This window comes from Leucopleurus acutus (assembly GCF_964270905.1).
Source record: "Leucopleurus acutus genome assembly, chromosome: 9".
Classification (NCBI taxonomy): Eukaryota; Metazoa; Chordata; class Mammalia; order Artiodactyla; family Delphinidae; genus Leucopleurus; species Leucopleurus acutus.
The window spans coordinates 69,204,340-69,222,036 of record NC_139144.1 but is presented as its reverse complement, the minus strand read 5'-3'; the positions used below and the strand labels follow the sequence as shown (position 1 = coordinate 69,222,036).

General features: G+C 36.8%; 1 protein-coding gene across 5 annotated transcripts in view; it reads right to left on the bottom strand.

Moving 5' to 3' along the window:
- Window positions 1-17,697, bottom strand: part of DNAJB9 (DnaJ heat shock protein family (Hsp40) member B9) — a 562,457-nt gene that overhangs the window by 297,415 nt on the left and 247,345 nt on the right. For 4 of the 5 annotated variants that reach the window (XR_014326469.1, XR_014326470.1, XR_014326471.1 and 1 more), the window contains one exon: window positions 16,791-16,969. The gene's annotated coding sequence lies outside the window, so the exon portion shown is untranslated. Of the gene's footprint in view, window positions 1-9,561; window positions 9,625-16,790; window positions 16,970-17,697 lie in introns of those variants that run through there. The other variant, XR_014326473.1, reaches the window with a different exon arrangement.

The following is a 17,697-nucleotide window of genomic DNA, read 5'->3' as shown; positions in this document are numbered from 1 at the left end:
GAAAAAAGAAAAGGGCATTTTCAGTGGCAAATATCCCTCTGGATCTAGTTATATTGACCAAGTGGAGGATAGTTTTCAGTCAATCTCACGTAGTTGTGACAGGGGATATGGGAGGTGGCTTGTCTGCCCCTTTAGGTCCATGGACTTTTCATGAAAGGAGAATTCTAAGTCAAAGTGTGTCCCTTAGATCAGCTTCAGTACTAATTTAAAATGCTGACCCCTGGGGCCCATTAGAGTTTTACGGATTCATATCTATGTGGAGCGGGGACTAGAAATCTTCATGTTTAATTTAAAAAAAAAACTAAGGAGATTCTGAAGTAAATATTATTAAACACTGACAAAGTCATCTTCAAGGGAAAAAATATCTACTTGGTGCCCATAAATGCTTTTGAAAATGGAAAGAAATCACCTGATACCTCAGGGTTCCTTTCTAATAGTAAAGCTGCTAAGGCTTCAAGCCAAGATTTCCATTACAGACCTAAGGAAACAGGAGTACTCCTGTGCTGTTAATTAACAACTAAGACCTGTGATCCCTCCCACCAATGAAAGGTCCTTAAGTAGCTCTAACTTGGTCCCCCAGTACTAATAACTTAATAGGAAACATAAAAGACCATGCTAATGGAACATTAGGAAAAAGTCTTATTCAAGCACTGCTAAGTAGAGCTGCTAATTTGCTCAATGTTCCTTAATATTAACTGTAGTTCTCACTTGGATGTCTACCCAGTTTATGTAGCTATTGACAGATGTTTACAATATCCCGAGTCCTTTAACTCAGATCTTTACTGTTGTAAGCATCTCCAATGAAGAGAAAGTTTTGTGCATGGAGCAGAACACTCACTAAAATGTGTACTTTATATTACTACATATTAAAATGGAAGTTTGGCAGAAACAAAATCATATAATAGGTATTGTATTCCAAAGGAGGCATTAGACCATACACAGAATTCAAAAGGTTGTTTCAAGAAACTATTCACATGTCCTTTAACCACAAACTCACTATAAGGACTTAAATAGATCAGGAGTGGCATATTCCAAAGAATTTGAAGGGGAAGATTTCTTCGGGGAGAACTGTGCCACAAGTCCCACCCACCACTCCCAAGGGGACGTGAGAATGTAATGAGTGGTTTCAAGACCGCTTAGAGGGCTTTATATGTGTCATATGCATTCTGGAGACACAATGGACAAGTTTCTGAGTCATAGGTAAGAAATCTAAAGCGTGAGAGAGAAGGTAGCTTGCCGTTTTGACAATGGAGCAAAAGAGTTGGTGCTGGCTTATAAATTTAGATTCAGAGTAAATAATGCATAAATGCTTTTCCATGGACCAGATGTGAGGGGCACACACATAGGAAACCTAGTGGGAGGTCGTCTTAAGTCTCACCCAAGAAAACCACATGGTAGTTGACAATAACAGAGAGAATTTGAAGATATCGAGAAATGTTAAAGGGCTGAGAAAGCAAAATAGAGATGCACTTGGTAGGGTCAAAAGAACTTCAGGTAATATGTCCCCATAATTGGGGTAGGGGAGGGTTTCTAAAGTACTCTTAAAAGAGAAGGAGCCTACTTTAATCTCCTAATGGTCCAAGACAGCATGGACCAGTTAATGATAGCATCAGTCGGTTGAGACTCTCCTACCTTCGTCCTTCTCTTCCCTTCCAATACCCTGACTACAAAGTGGTCAGAAGTGCAGTTAGTTAGCCAGATCAACGGAAGGGGATGAAGGTGAAAAATGGAAGTGCTAGGGAGGCAACCAACCACATCTTTCCCCAATTGTAGGATTCCAAGCTCGTTCAAGTTAGGAATAGGGAGAAATCTCAAATTTAAGTTTAGAATTTTGATTAGTACATGAGAATGGACATTTTAATTATTAACTGAAGACTGTGTCTGAACTTAAGGCAACCATGACTAGAAACCACAGATCTGGCCCTTATTTTCAACAGAGACAGGAGAAGAACTAGCCTTATAGAACAGATTTAAAGAAACAGCAAAAGACAAGAACAAAATTATTTTATAATTACATCTCAGGAGTTATTTTAGTTCAACTGTAATGGTTCCTTTCACTCAATGCTTAATTCATTAGATCCACATATCTAAAAAACAAAACTTGGAAAATCCATTTTTGTGGACATTTAATTATTTTAAGTTTGATTGATTAAATTCCTTTAAACAATTTGAACTGCAATTAGCAACTTAGTGTGACTGATTCTTCTGGATACTTTAAACACCCTAAACAGCAAGAAAAATATACAGAAACACAATACTCATAATGCCCAATATCTTAAAATAATACTAGTAGCAAAAGCACTAATACCATTAATGAAATGTGCTTTAATTCTTATTTTTACATCTTTTCAGGGTTCTAATTTATACCTTCCTAAGCTTTCTGAAGCTTTACCAGAACCAATGTTTACAATCTTTCCAGGGATTTAAAAAAGTTTTTCCAGATCTAAAAGAAAAACAATGCTAATTTAGAATACCAGAATCCAGGTTTCTGGCTGTTCGTTTACATTTGTGGTGTGACACTTAGTTGTATGGTCCAAGATAAAGCAAACTTCTGTCTCTGCAACAGGCTGATTGCCTTTTTATATCAAACTTTCTTTCACTCATTACATCCTGATACCCATGTATCCCTGTCTTTAATATAAATTTTAATTTTTGAAGACTTTTCTTTCCCTAAGTTTCTCATAGCCGCAAGTCCCTATGCCATTGCCTTGATATTATGATACATTGACCTGGTTTGTTTCAAGTACTGAAATATACATATTTCTTATTACTATTTTATTAAAGTTCATAAGGATTTATTCATAATAAGTAGATACTCTTTGTCTCCTAGGAGATGAGGGATTGAATTTTTGTGCTTTTCCTCTCAGAATATTTGGATCATTTATAATTTTGAAACACCCCATTTTGTAATGGCCATGGTGTAATGCCTGTATGCCATAGTTGTAATCAATGTTAATAACCTTGTAAGTCATTATTATATAAGACCATTAATTCTAGTCCTCCTTTAGTATTTAGTATGCCCTCTTTTCCCAGTCATTTCTACCTCAAGAAAAACGTCTACCTTATTGAGCAGAAATCCTGTGTCTTATTGGTTCATTTATATATCTTTGTTCCTTTTCTTTTTTACACAAAACGAGTATATGTGCTAAACATATGGAAATATATGCTAAACAGAGAATAAAATGTTACGTGTCAACAATTTCCTACTTGTTTAAATTGTTTAAAGATGCAAAGATCCTGCTGGAATTATTCTTTTTTAATATTACAAGTACCTCTTTGTACACTTTGTGTTTCCTCTTTTGAGTATTACTGTAAACTCATGGCTTTTTTCAGGCTTAACTTGTTCCAATTGAACCATTAGCATTATTACTTCTGTCCTTATTTGCCGGCTTTTTTGTCATTGAAGCTCTACCATGATGTTTCAAGAAGCAGCTTTGACTTCTGCTTAATAACAAGTTGTTTTGAATCCATCTCATTTTGTCTTTGCACCAGACATAGAGTCATCTACCCTCCAGGGATCAAAATTTGTGTGCTAGGGGTGTACATGAGGGTTGATAATAAATTAGAGTAGTGCCCCTGCTGTTGGGCCATTTATAATAATGATAGAGCTGGAAAATAAGTCTTTTAAGGACATGAATTCACACTGATTTTCCAATGTAACATATTACTGAACCCAGCTTTTCTTGCTTTTACACTTGCTTTTACACTTTTACATATAAATATGTAATAAGATGGAGAAAATGCATTATCTTCACAGTTGGTAGAATTTCTCCTCAAGAGAGATCAACCTCCCTTGGGAAAAATGTTTTAATTTTTTAGTGTAGAAGGTGAGCTCCTCTCCCTTCCCAATTTCTACCATCAGGGCCTAAAGGGCTGACCCTGAAGTTACAGTGAAGAATTTAGCTGTCTGAGGGCTGCCAGGAAGAAGGGATTTGAGTACAGAAGATGAAAGAAGGGGAGGAAAGGAGGACTTTATGGTGTTATTATTACCTCTCATGCTGATCCATCCACCAAATAAACAATCAAAACACCAAATTCTTAGAGTCCTGGTATGCGTGTGTGGCAAGGTGTGCAGGGGCTGTCCATGAAAACTAAAGAAAGGGCTGAGCATCACGACAGATTGAGGAGGTGTAGGACAGGTATAGTATGCAAGGATGCAGAAACCCAAAGACGTGGAGAGCTCTGAGAACATAAGTTCCCTGTAAATTTGCCAAAAATCTGGAAGATCCCTTGAGACTTCAACATAGTAGAATCAATGAGGTGATTTCATTTAGATCTAAGAGGCAGGAAAGTTCTCTGTCTTAAAAATAAGACACAAACAACTTCTTAGAATAGGGTTGCCAGATTTAGCAAATAAAAACACAAAACGCCCAGTTAAATTTGAATTTCATATAAATATTTTTTTAAAAATTAGTGGAAGTACAATATGTCCTATGCAATATTTGGGACATATTTATACTATATAAAAGCCCAACAAAAAGGACTGAACCCACATTATGAAATGGAATAGAAATTGTAAACAGTTTACCAAATACAATTTTTTTTTTGCTAAACTTGTGATTTTATTTTGAATCTTTTCCTTTTATGCTAAAAATCTTAGTTCTTAATGACAATAGCATAATTGCTTATTTGCTTTACCCCATTTTTAACACACCCATATATTCATATAAGATCAATATGAAATATATGATTAGTGAAAATATTATTATTGTTATTGCAGTTCTTAGGTATATCCTACCAGAGACATATAGGTGAATTACTGTATTTTCAAACCATTTAAAATAACACACCTCTGCATAATTAAGCTATCAACTCAATGTGCAATTAGGGTCATTTATTTTATTTTCCCCTTGATTTTTTTCCCCTTGAACTGCCTTTTCATTCTTTTTTTTTTCTTTTATATCTTTATTGGAGTATAATTGCTTTACAGTGTTGTTAGTTTCTGCCGTACAACAAAGTGAATCAGCTATATGTATACATATATCCCCATACCCCCTCCCTCTTGAGCCTCCCTCCCACCCTCCCTATCCCACCCTTCTAGATCATCACAAAGCATCAAGTTGATCTCCTTGTGCTATGCAGCAGCTTCCCACTAGCCATCCATTTTACATTTAGTAGTGTACATATGTCAATGCCACTCTCTCCCTTCACCCCAGCTTCCCTGTCCCCTCCTGTGTCCTCAAGTCTGTTCTCTATGTCTGCATCTTTATTCTTGCCCTGCCACTAGGTTCATCAGTACCGTTTTTTTTAGATTCCATATATGTGCATTAGCATACAGTATTTGTTTTTCTCTTTCTGACTTATTTCACTCTGTATGACAGACTCTAGGTCCATCCACCTCATTACAAACAACTCAATTTCGTTCCTTTTTATGGCTGAGTAATATTCCATTGTATATATGTGCCACACCAAATTTTTTTATATATATATCAAACACTACAAATAAACCCAGCATGGTTATGGTATCATCTGTGCCTTTCTTCATTATAAATATATAAAACCCCTTAGTTGTGATAAATAGGAAAAGCTCCATCCCATTTGTTTTTGTTTATTTCTGTATTGATCATCCTGATGCTGCATCATTTCTTCATACCTTGCTTTCCATATTCCCCATGCCAATATGTAACAATCATGGTTTTTTAAACCTACTGTTGAAAATTCTCACAATATCTGTGTGATTGCTGAAGAGTCAAGTAGAAGGTCTTTGTAAACTATTTCTTCAGCTTCAGCTAACTCTGTTCTCCAATGCACAAGACATATCTTGAGCTGAAACTCTGGAAGACATCCATATAAGCTTTGCAAGGTGATGGCTGTGATGTTACCTAAAAATGGTCCTTCTCATGCCTCTGCACCTCATCTAGCTCTTCAGAACCTTTTCAGCCTCAGTTGTCTTGTGATGCTGTTTTGAGGAAGGTGGAAAATTCTTTTTTGGTAGGAATAAAGAAGTATCCAGGTTGGGGAAAAATGTATACCTCATTCTACAGGAATCCTGTGGCATATTGTGTGACATGGAACCTTAATTGTAGCTGCTCAGCACTTTTTTCCCTCTTCCCTGATTTCACACAGGGTGCACTCATTCTTTCTGCACCCCTAATGCCCTGCCTTCTCAAGCATTTTTCCATCCTGGGCTTTTTGCATGCAGTGATGTGAGGGGAATTCTCAGCTTAGTTTAGTCATATGATGAATCAGAGACACAGAATTAAGAATTTATCAGGGATACATACTTCCAGTGAAAGATGCATATCTAGGCATCTACAGCAAGAAACTCGTGGGTTATGCAAAATTCTTTCCAAAGGAAACAGGAAAAAAAGTTAATAAAACTTTACAAAAGTGATTGTGTGGTAGCAAAATGCATTTGTGAAAAGTGAAAAAATGCCATTATCAATGTCCTGCTGAGAGAAGAGTTGACTGAACTATATCCAACTGTGATAAAGAACTCACAACGATCCCAGGCCTTCCAAGGGAGAAATTAAGAAAGGGGTATAAAGTTGCCTGAGTTTGCTTAGCTTGTCAAAAGGTGGGGGCACTCTTCAAGCCTCACTCTTCTCATTTGTACAGAAAGGGGTTTGGGCTAAATCAGTGGTGCTCCAGCTGTGCTCCAGCAGGCCTTGTGTCTCTGTGGTGACACAGAGATGGGGCAGGTGGGGCAGGACATCCTATCCAAGAGCCAGAACAGTTCTGACTAACTCTTTTACATATTGGAATTCACAGAAAAATTCCACTGAAATAAAGGTTTAGTATCTGTATTAATTTCCTTGGGCTGCTATAACAAATTACCACAAGCTTAGTGGCTTAAAACAACAGAAATGTATTTTCTCACAATTATAGAGGCCAGAAGGCCAAAATCAAGTGTCAGTAGGGCTGGCCTCCCTCCAGCAGCTTTAGGGAGATTCTGTTCCTTGCCTCTTTCAGCGTCTGGTGGCTCTTGGAATTCCTTGGCTTGTGGCTCTCAGTCCAATTCCTGCGTCAGCTTTCACATGGCCTTCTCTTCTTCACATCTTCTACCTTTCTCTTCTTTTATGAAAACACTTGTCATGAATTTAGGGTCCACCCTAATCCAGATGAGAACATCTGGAGAGCTTTAAATTAATTACATCTGCAATGATGTTTTTTCCAAATAAGATCACATTCACATGGTCTGAGTAGACATATCTCTAGGGAGGCCACCATTCAACTAACTACAATATCAAAGAGAATTTAATCTAAACAATATTTTAAAGGTTCCTTATATATATATATTTTCAAACTATGGATTAACACATGCTTGCTGCAATAAATAAAACTTACGAAGATGTATAAAGAAAAAGCTAATTATCTACCCCACCCCTTCTGCTTCCCTCCAATTTCACCTCTTTCCAACAATTCTCTCCAACTCATCCAGATTTACTGACCTTTCTTCCAGTCGATCGGGTAACCCATGTTAACAACCCTGTGTTTGTACCTCCATGCTTTATTTCAGGCTCATGTAATTACACACACACAACACACACACACATACATACAAGCATATACACATATATCTGCATTGATAAGGAGTTTGAAATTGATTATAAAATCTGTATCATACTATACACACTCCTATGTATCTTACTTTTCTCTTTAAAAAATGCCTTGAGTACATTGCTCTAAATTAACTAGTATAGTTCTAGTTTTTATTATTTTTTATTATTTTTAATGGATGCATAGTAGCATTATATTCCACAATGTGGACAAACCAATATTTATTTCAAGCTTTCCCTATTAATGGGCATTTATTATATTTCCAACTTTCTGTATTTTTACCCAACTGAAAAATTCTGTAGTACATAATCCTTGTACATGCAATTTTATAAGCTGGTGATTTTATTACTACATACAACTATATAGTAATTTGTATTACTATATATTCCCAGCAGTAGGACTACGGATCAAGAATGCATGTATTTTTCATTTCAATAAATTGGTACCAGATTGCTTTCCCAAAAGACTGCAAAATTCCATTTGTCTACCAATATATGAAAGTACCCACTTCCTCATATTACAACCAGCAATAACTGTTATCATTCTTTCCACATTTTTGCCATTCTGATGGGTGTAAATAACACTGATTTTTATTTAATTTGCATTTCTCTCACTACCAGTAATTTTGAGCATCTTCTCAAATGTTCATTGGCCATTTGGATTTTATCTTCTATGAAATATTTATCTCTATTCTTTGTTCCTTCATCTCCTAGGCTGATTATTCATCCTTTACTCACTGAATTGAAATACTACTAACTTTATCATATATTGAACTCTCATATACACTGGAATCATTTAACCAATTTTTATCTAGTTTCCTAGTTTTAGCACAATGTCACATTGATCTTTATTACAATGGTATTGTATTTCTAATGATGATAAGGTAGGTAGTTTATCCCAGCTCTTCTTTATATTTTTCATGAATATTCTCAGGCATTTACTATTTCATATTGGATTATTTTATGAAATCCCTCTCAAAATAAAATTCTCTAGAGTCTAATTAAAACTGCAATGAATTCTTATTTTAATTTTAACAGAACTGAGATTTTTATTGTATCTCACCCTCCAAGAATATTGTGTCTTTTCCATTTTTTAAATATTATTTTGTATAACTCAAAGATTTTATAAGTGTTTTTGTAAAATTCTACTCTTGGTAAATGTATTTCTAAACATTTTATGCTTGTACTGTTATTTTAATGGATTTTCCCCTATTTTTACTTTTAGGTTTTGTTAACTGAGAGAAAATCTATTCCTTTACTCTATTTCATCTTCTACTTGTTTATCTACACAATTATTTTCTTCATACCATTCTTGTGTTAGAATTCTTGGCATTTTTAAATATATAATCATATTCATCAGTGAAAAAGAGATGATTTAATCTCTTCCTTTCCAGCACTTTATCAAATGATCCATGTTATAACATTTGTTATAACTGCAAAACTGTTGAGTATTAACAGCAATAATGAGCATTTCCATCTAGTTCCTGATTTCAATTGACATGATTTCAAGGTTTTAAAAGTAATTTCACTCTATTCATATTTTACCCTAGGGTATCCTTCGAAATTTTATCTAATATGCTTTCAGCTTCTCTTAAAATGATAAGGTTTTTTTCCTCTTTTAGTTTGTTGATTAGACAAATTACAATAAGATTTTTCTGATATTGAACCACCTTTGCATTTCTGGATAAATTCTAGTTGGTCTTAATAAATCTTCTTTTAATACAAAGCCAGATTTTATGTGAAGTTTTTTAATGTTAGTGTATCTAAATTCATATGTGTAATTGGTTTATAGTTTTTGATTTTGAAATACTTTTGCCAAATTTGGGTATTAAAGTTGTGCTGTCTTCAAAAATGATTTGATGAAATTTCCATCTTTTTATTGTGTAAATTAAGTAATACGAGAAATAGCTGTTCTTTTTTTTTTTTTTTTTTGTGCTGTACGCGGGCCTCTCACTGTTGTGGCCTTCTCCCGTTGCGGAGCACAGGCTCCGAACGCGCAGGCTCAGCGGCCATGGCTCACAGGCCCAGCCGCTCCGCGGCACGTGGGATCTTCTTGGACCGGGGCATGAACCCGTGTCCCCTGCATCGGCAGGCGGACTCTCAACCACTGCGCCACCAGGGAAGCCTTAGCTGTTCTTTTGAGATTAGTTAGAACTCAGGAAAATAACTGGTCATGATACATTTTTCTTAATGTGATAAAAATATACATAACAAAATTTACCATTTTAACCACTTTTAAATGTACAATTCAGTGGCGCTAAGTACATCGACAATGTTAGTCAACCACCGCCACTATCCATTTCCAGAAACTTATCATCACAAACAGAAACTCTGTACCCATTAAACAATAACTCCATATCCTACCCTTTCTCCAACCCCTGATAACCTCTATTTTACTTTCTGTCCCTATGAATTTGCCTATTCTAGGTACTTCATATAAGTGGAATCATACAATATACATCTTTTATGTCTGGCTTATTTAACTTAGCATAATGTTTTCAGGGTTCATCCATGTTGAAGCATGAATCAGAACTTCATTCCTTTTCAAGGCTGAATAATATTCCATTGTATGTGTATACCAAGTTAGTTTATTCATTGATCTGTTGATGGATTTGGGGTTGTTTTCACCTTTTGGCTATTATGAATAATGCTGCTATGAACATTGGTATGCAACTATCTTTCTGAGCTCCTGCTTTCATTTCTTGGGGGTATATACCTAGAAGTGAGATTGCTGAATCATTTGGTTTATGTCTAATTATTTGAGGAACCATCACTCCTTTCCTTAGTGCCTGCATCATTTCCTATTTCCACCAGCAATGTGCAAGGGTTCACAATGCTTTTTTTTAATGATATAACTTTAATCACCTTTTTCACTTCTTCACTCATAATTGTTTTACTCTAGGTCTGTACTTCTTTATCAATTTTGGTATGTTTACTTTGCTTGGAAATCAGTAATTTTCTTTGGAGTTTCAAATATCTTCCATCCTCTTTCCCTTTTATTTTACCACTTATCAAAGGAATTTAGGCTATAAATTTTCTCTCTGAGTTTTTGCTGTCCAGTAGGTTTTGATATTCATCATTTTTTTACTGTTTTTAAGATAGTTTGTAATTTCAGTTTTCATATGGTCTTTGGTCCATGGGCTAACCAGGAGTGCATTCTTAATTTCCAAGTAGGTTGGGGGTTGGAGGAAAAAAGAAAATCACTATTTCATTATCTCTTATTTTAACATGGTCAGAGAGAGTAGTCTGTAAAAATCTTGCTTTTAAAATTTTGTCAAGATTTGCTTTGTGGTCAATTACACATCTATTTTTGTGAAGTTTCCACAGACATAGAAAAAAATTTTATATTCTCCATTCAAGAGATATATGTTTCTGAATTTTTCTTTTTGTCTTGCTCTCTCTATACAAGAAAATGTCTTGATATCATTATTCAATTCCCTTATAATCTCGTATAATTCTAAAAATGGGTATTTTAAGGTATCCCATTATAACTGTAGTTTTGTAATTTATCCTTGCACATCTAATAGATATATCTTTTTATATTTAGCTATTATGTGGTATTTGGGTGTTTTCATTGTGTGGTTTTCAGATTCTTCATAAACTGTTCAATTTATCACTTTATTATTGCAAGATTCCCCTATATTGATTACTACTTTCAACTTTACATACCTCTTTTCCTATTATTAACATAGTTTCTACTATTGCCACGCCTGCTTTCTTTTTTCTTTTTCTTTTTTCTTTTTGTGATTTCCTTCACGTTGGCCTTATTTTCATCCCCAAGGCAGACACATCCTTCTTCCTCTTGCTCTAACAGATGATAAGCTCTAGAAAGTAGTTGACTGAGAACTGTGTCTCCTTTAAGCCACAGTATTTCCAGAATCCTCTCACCCTCCATTGCTTTACTACTAGATTATTTCTCTTATTCCTCTATACTTCTATATTATCTTACCTAAGTAGAGGAGGAAAAATCTTTACAGAGAATTAGGAGAACTGAGTTTTTAATAAAGCTCTGCCAATAGCTGTGTGACCTTAAGCAAGTCAATTAATGTTTTGAGAACTATGGTCTCAGTTGTAAAATATCCAAATTGACAAGATGGCCTCTAGGGTCCTTTCCAGTTCTGCAATTCAGATTCTACCACTCTAGAGAGGAAAACTCAAGGAGGGAGAGGAAAGATATGAAGGTAGCACAGGTCGGGTACAAAAGGTCAATTGCAAATTTTGAGGGCTAAGCACAAAGATAATCTTTTGTCTTAATTATGTACCAAAATATTATATGCGAGGCTACTATATAGCATTGCTAACTTTTAAAATTATGAGTATGAATTGGGCTATATGTCTCAGAGATAATTCTATGGTTCATTTAGATATTTGTTAACGTAAATTGAATACCTTAAAATTACATATTGGTCTCCATAATTTTCTAATTCAACCCGTAAGTGATGAACAACAATGCATTTGAGATGTACCTATGTCTGAGAGAATTATTTTGTGTCCATATTCATTTCAAGTCACAGTACACTTCTTATTAACTACTGCAGCAAAAATCAGAAACAAATTCCATTGTATAATAATCCTCCTCCCTCCAAAGTTTAATGGGGAGAGCCAGTTAAATTGTGCAGGGTAAGTTTTCACATCCACTCACAAGAATCGCAATGTTTCTCTTCTTTATCAGAAGGAAGGAGAGTGTGGCCGAAGCAATCCCACGGATTTCCGGTAAATCTTAACACTTAACTGACTGTCCCAAAGCCTGTCTACAGTCCAACAGTGAGAATTCTGGAAAACAAGTTACATTCTAATGCTTCAGTCTACATTGTCTCTTATGTAGTCTGAATGTTCGTAGAATCCAAAGTCAAAGCTAAGATTGTTTCTCCTGGAACATACGTAGACCAGACCCGTGTCTCCATTCTAAAGACTGTGTGATTCAAGAGTATTTAAATCAGTAGGCTTTACTGAGTGCCTATTATGAGCATTGTTTTACTTTAAACACACAATATAATGAAGTAGTAAACATATAAAAACATGGAAGATTTGATATCTATCCTTGAGGAACTTACAACCTGACTCAGGAAATTAAAAAGAATACTGTACACAGAAACAAGAAAAATAGCTACAAGGCAAAATGAAATAATCAAAATGTCACTGTGGTGCTCGCTTCGGCAGCACATATGCTAAAATTGGAACGATACAGAGAAGATTAGCATGGCCCCTGCACAAGGATGACACGCAAATTCGTGAAGCGTTCCATATTTTGGGGACGAAGTGAGAGAGTGGCATGGACATATATACACTACCAAATATAAAATAGATAGCTAGTGGGAAGCAGCTGCATAGCACAGGGAGATCAGCTCTGTGCTTTGTGATCACCTAGAGGGTTGGGATAGGGAGGGTGGGAGGGAGATGTAAGAGGGAGGGATATGAGGATATATGTGTACGTATATCTGATTCACTTTGTTATACAGCAGAAACTAATGCAACATTGTAAAGCAATTATACTCCAATAACGATGTTAAAAAAAAAAATGTCATTGTGATAGGCTGAATATCAACTCTCCCAAAATGTTAACATCCTAATCCCTGAAACCTTTGACTTTATTACTTAACATGGCAGAAGGGAGTTTGCCCACGTGATTGATAATTCTGAAATAGGAGATTATCCTGGATTATATGGGTAGGTGCAAGAGAGTAGTAAGAGATATGAGGACGGAAGCAAGAGGTTGGAATGATGCAAAGAAAGAACCACAAGCAGGTGTCCTCTACAAGCTGAAAAAGGCAAAGAAATGATTCTCCCCTCAGAGTCTCCAGAAAAATCAGCCATGCCAATACCCTGACTTTAGTTTATGGACTTCTGACCCCCGGACTGTATGAGAAAAAATTTACATTGTCTTAGCTACTAAGTTTGTGGTTGGAAACTAATACAGCTATGATATGATTTGAAAACATAAAGTTAGGAGGTAATATTGAATTAAATGAAGTATAATGGAAATGAATCATTGATGATGTTGATAACATTTTTATGTTAGACAGGAACATCTTCTCCTCAGTCTTTGTTTTCATGGAGAAGACTTTTATCTAACACATCCCCTCACTTCTGACCTTTTAATCACTCAGGCCCTGGTGATATAGAACGATGTCTCTGTTTACTTTGAAAAGAATATCTGGACATGCTCAATCCAGTTCTGCCATTCTTGACAAAGAGCTTCCTGTAGGGACAAGCATGTTCTGCTCTTCTTTCTCTTTCCTTGGGAAGGCTGGCCCAGGTGGTACTGCTATAACAGGTAGGGTGAGTCTACTAATTCTGGGGTACATTTAGCAGACCAATTTATCTTTCAAACTAAACTGCGTTCTCCAACCTTTCTCTATAACTAATAAGGTGATATTTTCTTGTTTCTTTTCTTTTTCTAAAATTCCCAATTATTCACAACCTGGGTAGGAAAAGAGAGGTGCAATTTTGGGGGGAGTCTCAAATTCTCCACTGCTAATATTTACAGAGTACATACCATGTGCCAGGCACTGTAGAGAGCATTTTACATATCTCATTTCATCCTCACAAAGACTTTATGAAGCAAGTACTGATCTTAGCTGCATTTTATAGCTAATAAAACCAAGGCACAGGGCTTCCCTGGTGGCGCAGTGGTTGAGAGTCCGCCTGCCGATGCAGGGGACACGGGTTCGTGCCCCAGTCCAGGAAGATCCCACATGCCGCAGAGTGGCTGGGCCCGTGAGCCATGGCCGCTGAGCCTGCGCGTCCGGAGCCTGTGCTCCACAACGGGAGAGGCCACAACAGTGAGAGGCCCGCGTACCGCAAAAACAAAAAACAAAAAACAAAAACCAAGGCACAGAGAGGTAAGTAACTCGCTCAAGGTCTCACAACTTCGAAGTGACAATGTTGTGATTCATGTCCAGGTCTTTCTCACTTCAAAGCCCAGGCTTTTGAACACTCTGCATATTGCCCTTCCTCCTGGAGGACATGAGGTTGGAACTGAACACTAATGACAATTCCTAAAGAAAGCTGTCTTCTTGGTATCAGTCTTGGTTTGATTTCTTTCTAAGAATTTTCTAAGAAACTTCTTTCTAGATAAAAAGCTCAAATTGAGGGACTTCCCTGGTGGTCCAGTGGTAAAGAATCCACCTTACAATGCAGACGACCCAAGTTCGATCTCTGGTCAGGGAACTAAGATCTCACATGCTGCAGGGCAACTAAGCCTGTGCACCACAACTACTGAGCTCACATGCCTCAACTTGAGAGCCTGCGTGCTGCAAACTACAGAACCCACGTGCTCTGGAGCCCGCGTGCCACAACTAGAGAAGAGAAAACCCACACGCCACAACTAGAGAGAAGCCCATGCACCACAATGAAGAGCCTGAGTGCCGCAACAGAAGATCCTGCATGCCTCAACGAAGATCCCGTGTGCCGCAACTAAGACCCGACGCAGCCAAAAAAATAAATAAAACAAATAAATAAATAATAAGTCTTAAAAAAAAAAGAACTTCATTAAAAAAAAAAGCCCAAATTGAAAAAAAAATAGAAACTATAGATCACAGTAGCTTTATTCTATATACTTATTTAAATGCTATTAATCATCTGGGTCACTTATAACTTGCTTTCACATGAACACAGCCTAGACTTGATTACAAAAATAAAATCTCTTTGAAAAGATTTCATCATTTAAAATACAGTCACCCAGAAAACCTTTAATCTTCCACGTCATGGAACTATCCCCACTCAATCAGAAGCTGCCTAAGGGGTAATCTCAAACACTGATGCCTATGGCTGAAAATTAAGAAAGCAGACTTTCATCTCATTTGACCAGTTTTATTTCACTTTTGATTCCACCTCCTTCCCCTTCTCTTATCCTGCAGGCAGTGGACCATATATTTCTTACTTCATAGAGGATTTAATAGATAGTCACAATTCTATAGCTGGATATCCCACAAAGCAATATTCTCCATGATAAATTCCAGCCATTTTTGACCCTCATCCTTCCTTTGAGAGCCATATCAACCATACTGATAAGACCTCGTATTACCATCTCAAGAGTATAACAAGGTTAAGACAATTGCTGTCTCAGCAAGATGCTGAGCTTTTGATTCATGTTTTTATAACAAGGATGGATTACTACAATTTGTTGTTGGTATTCCTCCCAGAATGCTCACTGCTTTGACTTGACTTTGTATAGAGGATTCGGCAGTCAGGGTGTTCAACAACAAATACAGAAATGCCTGCACATACCCTATCAGTACCACAAACATTATGTTGAAATAAAAAACTGGTTTGAAAAAGTGTAGGTACAGGTCCTTGCTTTTAACATGATGAAACAGTGAACCTTCTCCTTCCAGAAACAAGGCTTTCATGTATAACCATGGTGTAGAACTGACTGTGGCTCAAGAGGTCTAAGCTACTTTATAAGAATGTCATACTTCACTTGACTTGAGGCTCTGATCAGAAATCTGGGGACAATCTCTCTTTTCAAGAGCCAATTCCCACTTGCTAGCACACTTAGTTATATCTTACCAGAAGACACTTTCATTTAAAAAAAGTAATGTGGAGAATACAACACTCTATAATCTGCATTAATACCTTAGAGAAACTCAAATCACACAATGTACCAGTATATAAGTCTGACTGAGGAGTATTTCTTATTTATACTTGTAATTTCTGGATGAAGTCTCCTTCCATCTACTAGACCAGTACTTATCAAAGTTTGCTCCTGGAACCACCTACCTCAAGATCACCTGGAGTGTTCATTAAGAACACAAATTCCAGGGTTTTACTCTTAGAGTTATAATCTCTAGGGAATTTTTTAAACAAGCTTCCCAAGTGATCTTAATATATGCTAAAATTTGAGAACCTCTGTACTAGACACTGTAAACCCTGGGAGTGAACATTCACAAGTCTCATTCAGAACCTAGCGTGCTGCCTGACCCTGGTAGGTAGTCATGGTTCTGTCAATGATGTATAAATAAATGAGCAGTTGATGAATCTGTATGGAGATTCACGAGTCTAAGGCAGTGCCCCTCTCTGCTCTTGTGATCTGCTCAGCACTTTTTTTTTTTTTGGCTCAGCACTTCTGACAGGGGTTTAGATACCACAGGTAGAGTTGGGAGATTGAGCAAAAAACAGAACACCCACCCAGTTAAATCTGAGTTTCAAAAAACAACAAATAATTTTCAGTATAAGTATTTCCCATGCAATACTTGGCAACTCTAGCCTTAGACTACATAGCCCTAGACTGACCCAATGTCTTCCCTTGGCTGATGTCCCCTCCCAACCACAAAGGGAACACACACATACCTTGTACAGAGGATCTCCGCATGGAAGCCAGAATGCCTTCCTGTATACCTCCAGGAGAGCTGTCAGCTTTACCCCTGAGGAGCAGGGTGAGATTTTTCCTCCCAGTCTCACTGCCACTGCCTGGACAAGGCCTTATCCAAGGGTGAGGTTCTTGTTTCTCTGATCCTCTGATAGCTCATCTATTAAAAAAGAAGTGAAAATGTTTCCTTGTACAAGTTGCTATGCTGATAATGTAACATGCATAAAGCTTAACAATGGTGCTTATTTTCTCACCTTCACTCTCTTCAGAGCTGTATCACCTTCACTTTCAACATTAACAGAGTACTATCACCATTATCAACTCATATACACACGTGCACACATGCACAAGCAAGTGTGCATACGCCCTCCCTTGCACGCACACACACACGAGCATGCACACACACTTTTTTGGAGTTGTACTTATGCTCCAGGTAGGAGATTGGCACAATATAGCATGGGGGTCAAGAAAGAGAGGACTCTGAATCCATGCATTCAGATTCCATCTTTGCCATATATGTTTTCTGTGTGACTTTGGCTAGTTATCTAACCTCTTCAAACTTGAGTTTTTTCATTCGTAATATGGAAATAATAATACCTGATTTACAGGGTTATTGTAAAGATCAAGTACATTCATACAAGCAATCATGGTACATGCCTGTACATGGTGAGCTTCAATAAGTATTAGCTATTAGATATTGTTATTTTATTATCATCATCATCACTGTATCCAATCCCGATATGTTCTTAAAACTCAGTGACCTCACAGGACCAACAATTACTTCCCCAAGTAATCCCTCTGACTTAGGACTAGAAAGACCCCCAAACGCCCATGTTTTATTCTCATTAGGAGCTGGGAAAATAGTTAAGTTATACTTCAGTAAACTGA